Source organism: Anopheles moucheti, chromosome 2 (assembly GCF_943734755.1).
Source record: "Anopheles moucheti chromosome 2, idAnoMoucSN_F20_07, whole genome shotgun sequence".
Taxonomy (NCBI): domain Eukaryota; kingdom Metazoa; phylum Arthropoda; class Insecta; order Diptera; family Culicidae; genus Anopheles; species Anopheles moucheti.
Window position 1 is genome coordinate 32,750,745 of NC_069140.1, and position 16,293 is coordinate 32,767,037.

The window sequence follows — 16,293 nt, forward strand, 5'->3', positions numbered from 1 at the left end:
CGGCAAGGAATCAACAAAACACACCAAAAACAAACGAAACGAAAAAAAAAACACGACACACAAAGGAAAACCCCCCCGTGGTAGGAAAATGTTTTCTTAAAGTGTGCACTGCTTGCCGTTGAATGGAGGGGGGGAAACGCTTTAAAAGGTTGATTCCATCGCATTGGAAACTGGCGAAAAAAAAACCACCACGAAAGACACTACGAATTTTCGCACTTTTCACACTGTTTGTCACCGAGGCACACTTTTGGCGCGTTTGGTCATGATTTTCCTGAGGGTTTTTCACGCAAAAACTGCTGCTATCAGCACTGACCAATGGCGACGAAATTGGGGCTGTGGCCAGTCGTTTCGCTTCTCCCACACTCGCCGGACGGTCTTGGTGGAAAACGGTCAGCCTTAAAACGCGAGGTGGCGGCTATTCGAGTGGATCAAACACGTACACGGTTTCGTGCTGCTGCTGCTGCTGCCGTACGGTATCGGTCCGTTCGCGACGACGATATTCCGGCGTGTGGTGGAGTTCTCCGTTCGGTTTGTCCTCGCCACGGTCGCCTCTCGTCTGGCACACGCACACAGTGAAATGTACACGCCGATACGGGCGGAAGCGAACGGAGCCAGGCAGAAACGGGTGGTGCGGTGCTTAATGCTGTGAAGACGTTGTCCACTGTGGACGCAGCAACCACGCACTCGCGTTACACGGTACGGTGGGAAGGCATGCGTACTGCTCGCACACACACGCACCGTCGGTCAGCACCGTTCTCGCTCGCGCCGCATCGCCCTGCAAGGAAAAAAGGACCAACGGACGGACCAACCGGGCACCCTTGTGTGAGTGTGAGTGCCCCCTTTTGTGTGTGGCTCGTGTTTTTTTTTTGCTTTATTTGCGAAGAAACAGAGTGCGAGAGTGAGAGAGAGAGAGCGAGCGAAGGAGAGCGAGAAGAAAAAAACAACCCTCATGACACACACAACTGCGCGGAATCGCTCATCTCGCTGTACACTGCGTTTTTGTGAATAGGGGTGGTAAAAAGAGTACACACACCCATACACACAAACACCGGGGTGAAGTATCCTTTTTTTTGGGTGACCCTTAACAAAAAAAAAACACACACACACTGGACCAAAATTCTCGCTCGCGTGGATGAGAAAAAGTGAGACAAAAAGCGAGAAGGAAGAGGGAGGACAGCACACAGAAGGTAAAAAAACCAGCGAGTAACTCTCACCGGTGCACTCTCACCGTGCGCTCACTCACCCCTAACGCAGGATCTCACCGCTGAGAAGGAGCGAGTGAGAAGGAACGACCAAAATAGAAGAAAATCTCACAGCTCACTTGCGCTATTTGAGGGGTAGCATTTTTTTTGTGTCGTTCGTGTTGTTGCTTTATAGTTTTTCCCATCAACGCACACACAAACGCACGCGTGTGGTGAAAAGAGTGTGGCCGCGAGGTCGGAAAGGAACCGGCGGCGCTGAGAGAAGCACACAAATTCACCACAATTTTCCAACAGGACGCAAAAACTCTATCCCTTTCGGGAAGGATGGAAAACTACGGCGGTCAAGGGGCAGCGTTTGAATGGGTGTTTCGGTACGTTTGGGAGCCGGAGCGAAACGAACATACCACAGCCGAGAACGTAACATGTGTAGGTGCCCCTGTATGTTGTGGGCTGTCGCCGGAGCCACACAGTGTGCCAAAAACGCTTCACCCTTTTCGGGGGGGTTTTTTTTTGCCAAAACCGACATACACGATTGGCCATCGGAGTGGCCCTCGTCCACGGCTGCACACATGGGGTGGCTCCCGGGTGACCAAACGGGATAATGCTGGTGTCCATTGGCATGTGCGGACCATCGTACGTGAGTGAGCAGGATGACCGAACGTGCGGACAAATGGAAATGGTAAGGACACATATCTTTGCCATCGATGCGCGTGTGTGATAAGAAATACTCGAGATGATTGAGAGTATTGTGCTGGTGGTGAGCGGATTTCAGAAGGCCACACACACGAGCGATTAGCTACGAGGGAGGGGGTTTTCCTCGTGCCTGGTGGGACGGGGAAACGTTTCATCATTTTAACTCTTTGTTGAAAGTTTCGGTGCGATTGTATCTGCGTTTAAACTTTAAACAATCAAATAACTTTAACATGGATTTTGAAAGGCATTTTACAATATTAAAAACTTCACATTAAAGACACTCCTTTGGAACGCCGGCAGTGAGTTGTCGTTGATCTTGGTTACCATCTAGACCGAAAAAAAAACATCCCAAATGCATCCGATGTCATCTTCCAACTGCATCATTTCTATTCCCACCAATAAGAAAAGGAAAATTCTAAAAGCTTCTGCGCGGATTTATGAACCCGTTGTGTCTTCTAGTGCAGCAGATTCTTGTTCCATCGTCGAAGATTGAAGCAAGGATGTCTTTATAATCCACATACACACCTCCTTCGAGAAATTCATTTCCGTCCAATGCATTGAGCGAACAGCAAAATGATCCTTTCGCTACGATCCCGATCTCATTCTTCATGGGGGCAGATCCGTCCCGGTTTCGGCCCACTGTGCCCTCAGCACAGCTGGCAATCGATTAACGGCACAAATGGGAATGTAAAGAAAATAATCGTCTTACACCATATACGCCGCCGCATCCTTTCGGCAAATCTCCGGTCGCCGGATCGATGTTGTGGGCGCCCCGGCCGGAAAGAGGGAACGTGCGAGAATTGGCTTATATCCGGTTGGGCGATAGTCTCTTGCTGTGTGTTTGTGGTCGGTAGCGCGCGATTCGATCGACCGTGGAAAAGCCGTTTCCCGGCAGGAATCGCGCTTCCGTTGCACCTTCGCACGCAACCACAACTGGGGTGAAGATGTGAAAATTAATCAACGTTTTTGCTTGTGGGCACAGCGACCAACCAACGGCACGGGATTCTTTTGTGCCGTTGAAGTGAAAACCACACAAAAACACACTCCTTATCATGGTCACGCAAGGATGCGTAAGAGATAGTGAAAGCTTTGAGGATTTGTTTTTTTTTTTATTACGGCTTCGATATTGTGCTTCTTGAAAAAATCTAAGAAAAGGAAACGATCCTCTCACAGGATGACAGTACAAATGACATACGAGTGCGCATACTTTTTTCTTACAACACCAAACAAAAAAAAACACGAAATAAAAAATCTCTCCCAAACAATCGCCGAATAACGGACCGTACAAAGCAGTTATGTGTGTGAATAGACGAAAAAAAACGACAGCCTTCAGAAGAAAAAAAAACATCGCTTCGGAACGTTCCATAACGCAGGATCAAATTCACCACATCCGTCGTCCTTTGGCCGATCGACTTCCGTCCGACAGCGACCGGGCTCCGGCCATATTTCTCATTCACTCTGGGCCGGATATACCGACACCGAGACGAAAACGTAAAAGGAAACAGCGACCGAACCGAGTGACGAGTGTTGGCGAAAGAGCGAGAAGCCACCAGCCCGGGGAATGAATGCTTAATTATATCTTTGATTTATATTAATAACAAAACCATTTCCTTACCGTCGACCGAGGAACCGGGCTGGGTGATGGGAAATGGGGTGAGGAATCTAAATAAAAAAAACGAACCAATACACACACACACACACACACACATACTCGGGTAGCGATACAAAAGGAGAAAAAAACGGCGCTAGAACTGATGACTGTTGAAGGAATATGAAGAAAAAACAAACGATCAAGAAAAACCAACTGCTTCGATCCTTTTGGGAAGAAATACCGTTACACACTCCGAGGGGTGGTAAGGATCCGAAGGCCCTTCGCAAGGAAGGCCAGCTATCGTGTTTTATGTTTTTTGTAGTTGAAGGGCAGATACCAACAAGAAAAAAAAGTCCTGGGGGTCTGCTTTTCACCGCCGTACCGTGTGGACCTTTCCTTCCCAATCACCTTCACTCCCTGGCACGCATTAGAATATTTTCGCGTTGAATGTGTGGCTGTTTAATTTTAAAATGCATGATTACATGCCCAACTCGAAAAGGATAGCTGGCATACGTATTGTATGTCTCTTTCTCTCGCTTAGCTTAACTTCAATAGCTTACGTCCTGCGCGTAAGATGATCGTGCATCAAATCTTAATTCCACGCATTTCCTTACGATGACGGCGAAGAAACACTCACTCATCTCGTGTGGTGCGCCAGCTATGACCGTGTAGCGACCCGCCAGCCATGGCATGTGTGTGTGTGTGTTGGAATTCCGAAAACCCGAGGGGTAACGTTTGGGAAGCGTTAAAAAACAATTTATGCGCTGGTTCGACCGACCCAATCTTCGACTCGATCACTGCCGGGAGAGCTCGCAGCCAAAGACGCGTATGGTCTGGCGGGATTAGAAGACATATCTACCCCTAAGGTTTTTTTTTTTGTTTGGTTTTGTTTTCGTGTGCCAGATTTATTTTTTCTTTTCTTCCCGTACGGACCACCGAGGCCAAAAAAAAAACAAAAAGGACGAATCGAATTTGCGCCGGTGCGTAAATGTCCTCGCGGATAGTAGCCAGGGGTCCAGGGGATGAGATTTGTGAATCCCCCAGGTTTGATTCAGAGCCTTGCAAGCAAAAAAAAGCCCCGAGATGCGGTGCTGTTTTTTCCCTTCTTTTTTGCCATCTTTTCTTCCGCAAATCAATACCTGGGAGGGGTATATAAAAATATTCGCCTGTGCGTTAAGACGCCTGGTTTATTAATAAATAAAAAAAAAAAAGAGACGAGAAGACGCTTGATGATCATTGGCAAAAATTTTCCCATTCCTCATAGGGATGCATTTTGCTAGCGCATCCTTTACGGGTAGCGGTCCATAGGGTAACCAGGACATTAAGGACATTCGGTCGGTAATCTATCTCACATTTTTTTGTTCGAAGCTTGGAGCAAGGGGAAAGGATGCGTCCTCGGACAACGTCGTGACACGGTGTCTTCCACCGGTGCGCGTGAGACACCGGGTGTGTGGACCATAATGGACCGTGAGAATTGGAATGTGTCTTAAAAATACGCCAGCAGGAACAGATGGGTTTGGGCAGCGGAATTTTTGCAAATGCAATTTGTTGTCTTTTTTGTTGTCGTTGTTGCATCGAGTTCGATAAAAAGTTACAGCTGAGATCAAGCTGAAAAAAAAATCTTCTGATCACTGCTGATCGAAAACGGGACAGGGAAACCAAAGTACAGGATATGTTGGATACAGAAATAGAGGGTTTTTTTGTGGAAGTACTCTAAACCACCAAGCGCAAATCAAAAGGTACATCTGTTGGGTTCAAACTAAACGAAGAATTTCAGGACAAGTATTTAATTTCTCATGCAAACATTGCTAGCAGAAATGATAAGTTGAAAAGCATAGCGTAAAGAATGGATACATCTATTCGAGTGAAACTATTGTGCCTTTTCGTGGAGTGTCTGGAGGAGGCCTCCAGAAAAGTGTCGAGCCAGTTGGACAGCGGCCGGACATCGAACAACATCGTTACACAGAAACAAAGCCGTTTACTTACAGAGAGATGGAAAACGAACTAATGCTCTAGGTTTTGTGGGTTGTACGTGAGGAAGCGGTGTAACAGCTGTGCCCTTACCTGTAGAAGAAAGAAAGACATTCAATTAGTATGACGTTTCGAAACGGTTCATCGAGCGGCAAGCGTTGACAGTTTGGCAATTTACTGAAATGCTTTTCCCATTGCATTGGGTTCGACAACGAATTCACTGTACGATCGGAGGTCAACCGAACGGGTCAGGTTAGAAAAAGGCACCCATCATAATGTACTCGCTCGCTGGACCAGCACCCCCCCAAAACCAAGCCATTGATCGAGACCTCCCCGCAGCATGTGATCTTTTGCGAGTGCGAGGGTTTGTTTAGTTGCTGTTGCTGCTCCGGAATCATATTCTCTGTTGCATCACTTTAGCTCGCACCACACGAGTACCAGAGCCCCAGTGGCCCCTGTCAAAGGGTGGCCCCTCCAGCCATCCCGGGGCGGGATCATGCACACCGGGGCACACCTTTTCCACCGTGGTGTTGGTCGCGAAGGTGGAAAACGTGAGTAACCCCTCATCGGTTCGGGCCGTGTAGCGTCGCTCTCTGGCCATTCCCGTGGGGGGGGTGTGTTGTTATGAGGGAGGTTTTAGGGGTAGCTGAACCGATTTGCAAGATTTGCCCAATGATAATGTGGTTTTGTGTGGGACCACGATTCCGACGCGCATACTAAACGATGCTTTTGCAGCGCAACTTAAAAACTAGATCGAATTGAAAGCGTGTTGGTCGCAAACGAGAGGAACGATTTATTTTCCCACCGAAAAAAAAAAAGATCTCTCAGCCAAATTCAGCAAAACACTACAGCAACGGCACAACAACAGCATCCCAACGGCTAATCTCTTGTCCGATAGACGCACATCAAACACATAAATCATACATCGCCAATCACTTGTTTGGGCTTCCCGTGCGGGAATTCACCCTCCAACACAGGGATTAGCTACCGAAGGAAAGGGAAAAGAAAGCAAAAAAGGAAGCGACACAATCGACAGCAATTCGTGCATTCGTTCGCCCACGCAGTGTCCGTTTGATGAAGGATTCGATCTTTCACCCGATTCCAAGGCTTCCCCTTGTGCCCTTTCTGCAAGCTACAATTATCGCATTGTGGTCTTTGTGTCCACTGTTTGTGGGGTGAATGCTTGGCGAAGGATGTGGACCTTCCCGACCCGTTGACCGATTAAAGGATGAACTTTCCAACGGGACGGCACAAGGGATCAACGGGATGACCGACGGGAATGCCGGGACACGGAAAATGAGGAGACAGATTTTATGCCGAAGACCGAACTTTGATTGATTCGTGCGTGGGAAAGTAAAAATGGGCAGGTGGATGGTTTGATGAGATGATTGGTGGAATTTCTGGGAGTCCAGAAATTATACTTCAAAGGTGTCCAATTATTTTCTTTTTATAAAATTGTGTGGAAATTAAGGATACCTTAGAAATATCCTTTTCATCCACAATAAGTTGTACTTTTTTGCGGAAAGGAAATGTCTCGTCTCATCTGTCCGTGCACGTTCAAGGGTAATATTTCTACGGTCAAGTTTGGCGGCAGCTCATCAACGAATGCTGTTGTGTCCAGGAATAATTTACATATTATTTCTAGCATAAACAATCCACCCCCTGGAAATGGAACCCCTAGGCATACGCCCCCTTTGCAAGTACGGAATAGGTATCATACCTCCGTGGGCCCGTTACAACCGCTACAGCAAAAACTGCACTACCATTGCAGCGGGTTGGACCCCTAATAAAATTAGCAACAAAAAAAAAAGAGGCACAATTAAGTTTGGACAAAAAATTTCAAACAAAAATAAGCAACCAATAAAACTGTTCGAACGAAACGAATGAAAGCGGGCCGGTGTACGTGTAGCTGTTTATGGTTTTATGGTTTGTTTTGAATGTAGGCTAATTATTGAAACAAAGACGCATCCCCGGAAGGCGACAATGGCGACCACCAGCCTCAGGGCGCAAGGCAGGTAGGCCTTCAGACGGGACGGAGGTAAAATGGTACGCTACCACCTAAAAGTGGGCAATTGATCTTCGGTAGCGGGCACAAGTGCAGCTACGGGGTTAAACAACACGGCACGATACAGGGGATGATGTGTCCTTTCCATTCCGCTTTACCACACAGCCGTAGAATGGCCGTTCGGTTCAATAAAGCAATAAAAATTCATCCCTCCACCTTCAGGGGTGGGTGAAGAAAGCGCTCGGTCTGTGTCTCCCGGTGTGTGCATCTTTATACATCGAGTGGGCATTGTTTTTCACACACACAAACACGCAAACACACAAAGACACAGATCCCGGAGAAAAACTGTGGAATGAAGCTTTTTATCTCCTGGTTGGTCTCACACCCGGCGAATGATTAACGCAGCTAGTTGGGTGGACAGTGCGGACGCGTACTTTTTTGTCGTCCTGTCTCCCTTTTTTTTTATGCGGCAAACATGCCAGCGCAGGTTCTGGACAACAGAAGCCGTGGATTCTGTGCCTTCTTTATTGGCATGCGCGTCCGTTTCGGTTCCCCGTTGGGGGTTTTCGGTAACGTATTATGTCGGTTGTAAACAGCTCGTAAATTTAATCGGTAAGTGGGTTTTTGTAGCTTGTGTGCCTTTGTTTTTCGAGTTTGAGGATTGTTTTTTGTTTTGTCCGGGTCATGATTGTCTTTTTTTGTTGTTCTCTATGTGTGTGTGTACAACAAATGTGATCCAATGAGAAGGGATGCATTTGTTTGTTTGCCTGCAATGTTTTGTTTTACAACCGGTACGGATGATGCCGAAATTTGTGATGCTATTGCAACCGAATGTTTTACTTTCGCATTTATGATCGATTTTTGGTGACATTGTGTGCTGGATTCATTTTTGGGTCCATCCAGATCATTTGCACGCGTGAGTAGTTTTGTACCTTTGCGATGGATTTTATGTGTTCTTAGTTTTTTGGCAACAAGCATTTTTAAAAGGTACCGTACGATAATGATAGTTGTTTACGGCAAACAACACAGCTCCTTCGATGTACCCAACAGATGGAGCGACGAAAACAAAATTTTGCCACACAACAGCTTGAACGGTTAAACGCACACTTAAGGCTTCACTCCGTACGATGTTCGATCGTCGCTTAACGCTTCAAAAAAAAATGTTGCTATTTATTAAACGCGCCGGTGTTAACTTTCCCATTTACGTACGTCAAAATAGAAAGCAGTGTGACATTAGAAGATAAAAAAGAAACCATCAATAAAAACGCTCCCTTTATCATGGTCGGTCTTCCCTTACGAAGGAATCACAATTTGCCGTGCGGTGGCCTGTGAGCGATTAGATATGCGGGCCGATGGGTAAGCAAATCTGGTACCATCTGTTGACCAGAACCCGGCTGGACATTGCGGAGGCATGTCACTTTCGTTTTCTTCGCCGTTTTCTTGTGCGCCACACGAAGAAGGCCCAAAGACCAAAAACTCGGGCCGAAGGCGCAAGACAAGTACAAACAAACTGGTGAAGGGATGGTGAATAGGGGATGAAGGAGTGTGAGGGGGGTTTCTTCACCCCCCCACCCCGCACCGTGTGCCGTTCTTCTTGTTTGATGGAAAAGATGCAGAACCGCAAACCGTAATGACATAATCCGCTTGCAGTGCCGTTAAGGTCGCTTCCCTGTTGGTTCCACCGTAAGGGATGTTGATGGTGCAAGAGCATGGAATCAGATCGCTTTTCATAGGGTGAGACGAGAATGGGATGGATGTCAATAGGGGGGTTGGTCCAAGTCACGATCATACTCATGCTGTTGCTGCTGCTGCTGTGGTTGATGTTTTCGGGAGGATGCAAAACGATAGCTGACCACTTGAGAAAACGGTTCTGGTTGAACATGCTCAATTCATCTTTGCAGGAGCATTAGCGCACTAACCAAACTTTTCCGAAACCTCGCTCACTCACCACACCCGGACTTTTCCAAGCCGAGATCGCGGAAAGTCACGGGGGTGGCATTTGAAGGAGAGAGAAAAAAAAACACTAAACAGACAGGCCGGTCAGGACAAACGTGGGATAAAATGCAAACAGGTTCACGGATGTTATGAAATATTATGTGTACCGAGATGCAAATTCATGTTAGCGTTAGCAGGGGCAGAGGAAGAAAAGCGAAAGAAAAACAACACCAACACAGCCCCGGTTCCGATAAGTCAAGTGATTGTGATATTCTAGAAGGACGCACAGAAATAGGAGCGCGAACATATCGAAGGATCCGAGAGGAGAGCAAAAAACGACATCCCCGAACCCGAGAACGCCTCGACCACATAACAAATTAAATTTGTCATGTTGTGCTCTGGCCATACCAATTTTTTTTTCGTGGAAAACTTGCAAGCCGTTGAACGGGAGGACATGGAGGTGGATCGTGGTGTTAAGTTTTTTTTTTTTTGACTCATGTTAGTTGATTTAAGTGTCTAAAACGCAGCAAAGGTCCGAAAAAAAACGGCCTAACGGGATGGTATCGGCTAACAACGTTCGATCGTTTTGGGTTTGTTTCTCATGATCCGCTGGTCAGTTAGAGAAGAAGCGTCCAAAGAAAGAGGCGAAAATTTAATGAGTTTTTTTTTCGGGTCTCTCGGGGTTTGTCGGAAGATGGTTTTGTGGTGTCACGGTTTGAAGGAATGGCAGGACTACATATCGGTCGGTGGCTATTCGTTTCTCACGAAGAATCTCGGGTGACGAGTGAGATGTCTCGTACGGCGTTGTGGGTACGGGTCTCTTGGGAGCCGAGGAGCGGACGATAACTCGAGTGGTCAGCATGTGGTTTGTGGTTGCATGAACACATCTCAACATCTGCATTTTGTGTTGCCGGTGGCTTACTTGTTGTTGCGTGTGGTACAAGTATTCAACAAAACTACATTTACTTTTGAATATTTTTAAGTCAATTAGTTAACCAAAAACCAGGAAAATACATCAGCAACTCTGTGAACTATCAGTTGGATTTCGTATACACTTTTGACTGTTGTCTCCAGAACTCCACATGCATCAGGCACCATTGCAGTTCTTATCCTGAGCACTGAAACTCCGCTACGTGTTCCCACCGATGTACGTGGCGTCGCCGTGTAGGAGGTCAATAAATCATAGAACCAAGCACACCGCCAAGAGTCGTCGGCCAGATCACGGCGGCTGTGTATATTTGTGTTTGTGTTTATAAGAACACTCGGTACCGGGGGGCTTCCAAGATGCGAAGAAGGGACAAAGTTACTCCGCTGCTAAAGACGCCCGCAAGGCACTCCCCAGCAGAGCCCGAGCCCGTGACTGTGGCTGGTTGAACCAATGAAGAAGAAAAAAACGGAGGCAGACTTTGCGCGCGACGGACCCGGGGCGACGACACATTTGCCAACCGATGCTACTCATATCCGCGTGATTTATGCGCACATGGGGTCCATTAAATGCAACAATTTCATCATCATCGAGCGTCGGAATGGAAACCGTACCAGTGTATGTAAGGGGGAGGTAGATGGTAGCGACTAACAAGAGTTCCGTGTGTTGTAGGCTGGAGTCTCGTCAGGAGGTCTGCAAAACTGGGCGCAATAAGAACCGATCCACAATCGTGGACATGGTCCTATCAAACGTGGTGGAAACGACAAAATGTGCAGCAGTGGACACAATTTGTGACTCCGAAAACTCGGGCGTCGGATGAGCTCCCGAGGCTCCAAAGCACACGGCCCGGCTCGGCAAAGGTTCAGGCCGAGTTTCTCCGGGAGGTCATCCGGGAAATTCACGATTTCGAATCGGCACAGTTCGGCGAAAAGGGTAGAATCAATTCTCAATCGAAATCGATAGGTCAAGCGGTGGTCACACATAAGCGGGGCCTCCTAGTGCTTTGTCTGCGAAGCTCTAGATATATCTAAAATGTTGACCAGAGTGACTTCAGAAAGCAATGCTTTACGACATACCTAACCGGAATAGAAACTTTACGGAAGCAGATGAGGGAAATTCATACAAAATGTACGACGACTGCGCTTGAAATAAATATTAGCCACTCACCCACACCGCAGCGAGCGACCCACTCCCGGAGGTCCCGTTTGAATTTCCCACGTGTCTCCCACACGTACCCTGGGTGGGTTAGGTCCCGTTTGTTTTCAATTCGGTTCGTGCAGACCATTCCTGACCTATACCACACGCTACGGGGTGTTGCATACACACATGGAATGCACTTTCTTGCAGCCGCTCTTCAGCATGTGCATTGCGCTTTACGATGCGCCCATCCCACCGTGCACCACCTCTGCACGGTAGCCGGGGAGGGGATCCCATCCCATCGTCCCCATCCACAACCTTCCCACACCGGCTTGCTCTCGTTCCAAGCCGGACGGTAAATTAATTGTAATGAGAAGATTCACACGATTGTATTCAATTTGAAGTGTCCATTTTCATAATTTACCGTGCGCAAGTGTTTGCGCCAGGGCGCACTCTAATCGTTCGCCTGGGATCTCTCACCTTTTTGCAGAAAACCGGGTGGTGCAAGCAAGCTGGAGTGTTGGAAGCAAAACAAAACAAAAAAAAAACACGAGCACAAAACGAAACTGGTGAAAGATTGCGCGAAAAAGGTTAACCAGCAATGGATGGAAGCTTACCACAGTGCTCGCACACGGCCAACGATGGCAACGGGTTGCCGATCAGCGCGTCCGTTTATGCCAGCCAGTGCCGACCGATCACACTTGCCCATGGGTCGGTGCTAAAAGATCATAAGTGAAACATGTAATTTATGCCTAACGGTCCGGCGGTTGTTACCAGCGACGAGCGACGGGCGAGGAAAAGAATTGCACCGGTACGGAAACGGGGCAGTTTGGTAGTTAATTTAACGCGTCCTTTCGGTGTCTGACGTCTGGTGTTTGGTCATTTGCTGGCGTTTTTGGAACGGTTGATGGTCATGGTCGTCACGGGGCTGGAGGTGTTGCACTTTGTGGCAGAAAAGAAGAAATTATCATCAGCGAAATCGTTTGCGGCGGTGCTTTGATGCACAAATGGACGACTATCAGGCGGTTGTATTTGAATTGCAAGCGATTTGTCGCTCGGTACAATAATACCAGTCGATGCAGTTGCGGGGCTTTTAATAGGTTTAGGTCATTCCGGGGAGATATAAATATAATCGACAGCTTTCAGTGGTGGTGCAGCTGTGAAAGTGGATTCATCATTCGACGCTGGGGGTTGGTACGGTTCGTACTGCGAGGCACAAACCAACGAATTTGCTGAGGTTTCTGTCATTCATCGAGGCAGAAAAAGGCAAACAAATCATATCTATTGAGGAAGAGCGGTTGTTCTTAAGGTGTATAGAATATATTTCGCAATTTGTTTATAAAATTTAGCATCAATATCTTCCAGAAGCGAAAAGATTCACGATTTCTAAAGGCATTTCATACTCAATTCAATTCTCAATTCTCAGTTCTAGAAGTTTGCTTCTTTTTTGTCAATCTTTATTATAGAGCCTCAATTTCATTGACTTTATTAATCCCGTGAATGTATAGGCAGTCATGCATACAGGGGATTGGGTCCGGTCGAGATCTTGAACCGGTCCTGTTCCTGTGAAGACTGACGCCATCAATACACGCCATATCAATACACTACCGAGTTGCCTCAGAGAGAAGATAACTTAACATTGCCTAATTGATTGATAACATGCCAACAAACAATTTCTATAATTATTATCAGAATATCCGTAATTCTTGTTTACTGTAGTGAAAAATATGTATTTTTAAGGAATGATAAAGATAAACCATTCTCTGTACATTAAATATTATTTACAGTAGCTCACATTGACAATCACAATATTGTTCCTGGAAAATTTCGAACAATTAAAGGCTGTGAACGAAAAAAAAAATCACTTTAAACCGTTAAGATGATTGTCAACGTAAAAAAGAACTCTTGGAAAAATGGTCAAAAGCTCGTTCTCGGTTTTATCAATGAACTCGCGAGAAAGCGCGCGCGAAAATCACGCGCCAACGTGGTAAATACACTCGCCACCACACCACACACCACCTGCGGCGCAAAGCTGCACACACACACATACACACACAATAAAAAAGCCCACCAACCCACCCTCGGTAACGCAATGGCCTCCCCCCCCCCCTCCCAAACGGGCAGCAGCGTGAAAGAAAAGAAAACGCAAACAAAAACCGCGTGCAATTTGCGAACCGCGCGCGTCTGCTGCGTTTGCGGCACGCGGTTTTAAGACGCGGAAAAGAAACGAAAAGAAACGTTAACTAAGGCGACGCGAGAAGGGCGAGGGCAGGAAGGGGGAAGAGGAGGAGGTGCCCCGAAGGGAAAACTCCCACGCTTCGTCGTGAGCTTTTCGAACCGCCCGGTTTTCCACCTTGCTTCGAATTTCCCTCCTTTCTCCGTTTGTCCACTACGCGCACTGCTGGTTCGGTTTGAAAAATTAACGAGACAAGTCAACCAGAACCAGCTGGCCGGAGTGGGTGGGTGATGCTGCGGACACGGGGGGGTGCGAAACGCGCGCGCGAGCAAAATTATGCTACGCGAAATTGCAACGCGCGTCGGCGGCACACAACAACACGGCACACAAACACAAAAGGGCAACAAACGGATAATCCTCACCTCGACGCCTGATGAAAAGCCGTCCGAAACAGAGCCGGCACTTGGTGAGATGCTGTGGTGAGCGATGAGCTGACGATGAGAGATGAGCGCGGAAGGTGATTAATCTTCGTTTCGGTGAGACAACTTTAAGGTAGGTCCGAACCATGTTGTGATTGTGTGTGTGTGTGTGTTATTTTTTTTTTTTTGGGGAAGAACGCATTTCAAAGTTTATTTTGGTGCTGTGCGGTGTGTGTTTTCCATTCAACAGTCCGAACGACTTTCTTGTCGGTGCGCTGACGTTGACACTTGAATGCGTCGAAAATAAAGCTCTCTGGACGTACGGCCGATGAAGCGGAAGGGAGTGCGCTTGCTACGATGCAACGATTGCACTTTCACCCACACGGTATGCACAGCACCCCGGTTGCTTGGACGCGGCAGCAAATGACGGCTGTATGCTCTTGTATGATGGTTATGATTTCGCAGACTCACACGCCCGCGTACTAATCACGCAGCTTTCCTCTCACGCCGCACGCAGCCGGCTCTCTCTCTCCAAGGGTCAAAAGACACCGTATATCCGGTAGGTGGCGTTGCAATTAAAAATTAGCGTTAGCAGCACACAATTGTGTGTGGCGAACAAGGCGGCCCTCCACCGTTGGTCCCGTTTCACACGGGACCAACGGAATGGGGCGCGCGAAAAGGGCAGCTTTCAACGCACCGCACGGGCTTTTCCCGATGGGCACAAATCATACACGAAGGGTCGCACAATCGCCTGGGATGGGATGGAAGAGGCAAAAGGGCAAAGTCACTTTCGTGACATCGTTTCAACACCGAACGGGATCCAATTCGCTCGATCTCTATTCCAGCAGCTGGCGGGGAGAAGCAAAAAAAAAAAAACCTCCGTTAAAACACCGGCCGTATGTGGTGCATGATGGTCCTACACCACCTGGCACGCACTCGCGGAGTTAGCGTGAAGAAGTACGGTGCCCTAGGTCCACTGATAAGATCGGCCTCGAAGCGGGTGCATCTTCGGCGGCCGACTAATGAACTTCCGCCAACTTCCGCAGCGAGTGAGCGAGCGAGTGTGTGTCTGTGTGGGATTGCAGTTCTTTTCCACACCAACTCCCACGATCATGGATTCCCAGCGTGTGTGTTTGAGCAAGGGAGCTGCTTGGGAAGCATGTGGGAATATGGTCGCTTCTGTGACCGCTTCTAATCACCGCAACAACAACAGCAAAAACACAGCGAACGAGTCCGCTTGAATTGCGAGTGTCGGTTCCAAAACGGCACCGAATGGCAACACAGTGTCACGGTGTACGTGGCGTGGCAGGAACATGGTTGTCTTACATGGTCGTCTTGTTAATCCTTTCCCCGCGTATCGAGCCATGCCGATGTCCAACTAGAACTTTGCCCTTCCATACAACACAAATCCCGGTTTGCCGGTTCCCCTGTGCAGCATGATTTATGATGTCCAAAGTCGTGGACGGAAACGGTCGAGACGGTCAAGCAGCGTATTCTTCACAGTTCCCACGACGTTTGTGTACTTCGCTTGGGCGATCGAGTGACGATCGGGGTAGAAAGCGCCCTTTTGGGTGCGGTTCCGTTCCGTTTGTGGCTGAGCAAATGCATTCGTTATGAGCGTAGTGAGCACAGGTGCGATGTATGATAAATTGAAACTGTTAGCAGGATTTGATTTTTCACGGTTCGGCTCGTGGGTAAGGCGAGATTAAGATGAATCTGCACAAAAAGCAGTTTAATCGAACTTCCTGGGGAATTTAAATTCTTAGTCGAGTCTGGTTGAGAACTAGCAGGCTCCAGGAAAGATAGCTTGGTGGTCCAGAAGAGAGAGCACGAGAGTATGAAACGAAACGTCTCGGGATCAAATCCCAATTTCATACAAGTGTTATGTGCTTTGTCAACCAGAAAACTTTCTCTCTTTATACAATATTATTAGAGTGTTACTGTTTGAAAATTGTGTGTGTAGATTTTATAAGATAATAGTGAGTTTTTAGTAAATTTTAATACAAGAAATATTAAATAAAATAACTGAAAACTATTTAATACAAAATTTTCACATTTCTATATACTTCTGCATTATTAGTTCTGTAAGCTTTAAACATATGCACATTAAATGTCCCAGTTTTAAATTATGTGTAAGTAAATGACTGACTATTCTCAATGTTTTACTAACAACAACACAATCGAATAAAAATAATTTTTAAGGTTACAATCATTGTTGCAGTTAAAAGTCAATACTATG